This window comes from Galeopterus variegatus, unplaced genomic scaffold, assembly GCF_000696425.1.
Source record: "Galeopterus variegatus unplaced genomic scaffold, G_variegatus-3.0.2 Scaffold1273, whole genome shotgun sequence".
Taxonomy (NCBI): Eukaryota; Metazoa; Chordata; class Mammalia; order Dermoptera; family Cynocephalidae; genus Galeopterus; species Galeopterus variegatus.
The window spans coordinates 502,438-505,977 of NW_007727384.1; positions in this window are offsets into that span (position 1 = coordinate 502,438).

A 3,540-nucleotide genomic window follows, 5' to 3' on the forward strand; every position below is an offset into this window, starting at 1 on the left:
CAAAATTTATTGCTTACAGTTTTGGAGGCTAGGAAGTCCAAAGTCCAGGGAACACATCTGGAGAGAGCCTTCTTGGTGATGACAGTGACACAGGGGTCTCACACGGCAGAATGGTGGAGCAGAGAGAGACTAACTCCTCACCCCTTTCTCTTTTAGAGCCCTCAGAACCATGACCACCATTATTAATGCATTTACTAGGGCATGGCCCTCACAATCTAATCAACTATTCAAGGCGCCACCTTTCAGTTACCATCATAGGATTTCCCACTATCTTAACATTGTCACAGTGGGGACCAAGCCTCCAACACATTGAACTTTGGGGGGACACAATCCATTCCATAAAAGGGGGTAAGATTTCCTAGAATCTAGAAGGAAAAAGTTGCATTTAGTAGGCTGACTTGGGAGGAATAGCAACCTTCAACAGCGACACAACAGCCTAAGGGACTGCATGATGGGAGCAAGGAATATAACTCTTCTGGATTCACTGTCTTAATTCCCTCAAGCTCTTGTCAGAGCTTTCCACGGTTGAGCCTAACCTGGAGATAGGGGCAAGGAAGCCAACTTGCAGAACCAGGTGGGGAAGGGTGGAGAGGGACAAATGGAAGATATCTGGATCTGAGAGTGATAAGAACTATTTGGGTTCTCTTAATTTGAAGGTAGAACAGATAGAATTTACTGACAGGTTAAATATGAGGAATGAGAGAAACAGAAGTCAAGGATAGCTGCAGGTGTTTTGTTTGTCTTTCTTTCATTTTGTTTAACAACTGGAAAGGTGGAATTGATATGTACTGAAATGAAGAAAAATGTGAAAGAAGAAAGTTTGGGTGAGATAAAATATAGATGCTTAGTTTTTGGATGTGTTAAATTATGATGCCTGTTTGACACCCAATGGAGTTTATTGGGATGTTGAATGTATGAGCCTAGAATTCTGGGGAGAGGTTCAGGCTTAGAAATACTTAAAGCAATGAGACTTGATGAGATCACAAAGAAAGTAAATATAATAGAAAAGTCCCAAGAACTGAGCCTGTGTACTGTAATCATTAGAGTTTAGTAAGACTAGGAAAAACGAGAACATCTAACTGGAGGGACTATGGCACAGGAGAAAACAAACTGAGATTGACATCGTGGAAGGTCTTTTAAAAAGGTAAATAATCAAATGCTGCTGACTGAATTGGATCAGAATTAACAACTTTTTTAGCAAAGCTGAGGTCATTGATAACCTTCACTTTTAGTAAAGTAGTAGGAATAAAAGCTTGAATGGAGTAGGTTCAGGAGAAAAAGAAAAAAAGACAGTAAGCATATAGACACCTGTTACTAGAAGATTTGCTATAAAGGGGAGAAAAATGGGATGTTTTCTGAAGGGGAAGGTGGGATCACTAGACAGTTTTGTTTTGTAATAATGAGAGGTATTAAGAACCTGATTATATGATGAGAGGAATAATCTAGAAAAGAGGAACAATTGATGATATAGCAGAAAGAGGGATTAATTGATAGAATGATATCCTCTAGTAGGTGAGAATGGAAGGGTTGGCCTGAGCTAGGTGCTGGCAGTTCATCATAGCCAAGAAAGAAGATAGACTTTGTGGGCATGTGGGCAGCTAGGAGAGTAGACGAGGTGGTGAGGACTTGTAGGGTCTAATCCGATGGCTTCTATTATCTCCAGGAAGTAGGAGCAGGTTTATCCACTAACAGGGAAGGTGGGGGAGAAAGTGTTTGATGCTTGAGAAAAGAGAAGGGATTACGCTGTTCTCTAAAGAGGGAGAGTGAATGGACTAGGGGAATGTGATGTGTTTGCTGGGCAGCATTTGAGGCACCACATGAGGTTACTCATCACTGATGTTAGAACAGCCAGCGTAGGCTTGTGTTTTTCTCCAGCCACAGTCAGTTGTGGAGGTGCAGGCATGGGAGTAAATTGATAATCGGATTTAATGCAGATTGCAGTTTAGCTAGCAAGTTTGAAGAATTCTGAAGATCAGATATCACCTTATAGTTAACTTGAGTGACAGAAGCAAATTTGTTCCATTTCTAATACCATTCCCAAAGGTGATTATTAAACCACAAGCTTCAATGTGAAATATATCCATCTTTTTCAAGATTAATTTTAAGATATCATTGAGCATTTCAAACCACGTAGTTAAATTTAGTTAACAGTTTCATATGCTAATAACATTAAGAAACAAGAAGACCATATCGGGCACATTTTATTATATAATAATAAAAAAGCAAATTACTTATTATTATTATTATTTTTTATTTTGGTTTGATTCTGTATTAGCTAGAGGGTGATCTTCAGTTGTCATTCCTCGCCAAGTTAGGGAAGGATTATGCTAAAGAAAAGAGAGATAAATAATTCCTTTCATTCTGATTATAGATCAGTAGAAATGTATGTCAGCTTCTATTTTTAAAAATGAGATGTCAGCTCCACATTTTACAAGTAGAATGACTGAATGAAAATCTGCCGTCTGGTATGGTTTCAGGGGCATGCAATTTTTCCATTACTCTAAGACATCATCCAGGTGTCTAAATTTTCCACCATCATTCTGTATTTAAGATGGAGGCATATTTTTATGTCTGGTATGGTTTCAGGGGCATGCAATTTTTCCATTACTCTAAGAGATCATCCAGGTGTCTAAATTTTCCACCATCATTCTGTATTTAAGATGGAGGCATATTTTTATGGAAGACACTTCAGGTGGCCTCTGTTATTCATGAGAGAGAATATGGAACCCATTGGCCCCAGTTGTCATTCTTGTTTGGTTTATTTTATCATATTAAAAATGAAGAAAGCGGAGAATTGAGTCTATGGCACACAATTCGGGTGAGCTTCCATCAAAGGTAGGAAACTGAGAATGAACTTGTCTCTGCAGCCGGCCATGTCTAGGTCAATTCCCATTATCCTGAGGGCATAGTTATCTGAGTTGTATCTCTCCATCAAGGAAAAGGTCATACGTAAAGGACACCTGAGGATAAACTGAAGATTCATTCCATTGGCTTCATCATGTTCCTAAAACTGAGCTCTGAGCTCCAGCATCAGATCTAAAATTGTTAGCTTTCTGAAATATGAGTTTATTTTCCCAGAATAGTGAATCATATAAAGTTTATTTGTTGCTTACTGCATTTTGGGCAATACGTGTATGTTAAGGCTGGTGTACATGTGTTGGTTTCTTTAGCCTAACAACCTTTTAAGGTTATTGTTTTATAGATGAGGATACTGAGTCTTTAGAAGGTTTGAATAACTTAGAGTCATAAGACTAGGGGATGGTCTAGACAGGAATTTGGAAAAATCTACCTGACTCCTTATAATAGAAATCCATGAAAGCAGGCATCCTCTTTGTATTTTTGTATCCTTCAAAGTGCCTTGTGCACATTTTGCTGCTGATAAATGTTTATTTGATTCATTGAAGGGAACTTCAATGATTACTAATTGGGCTTATCCCACAAAGGCAAATGTTAAGATACTTTGCCTGGATAAGGAATGTTAGCATTAAGACCCAATCAAAACCTCATCATATATATATATATATATATATATATATATAT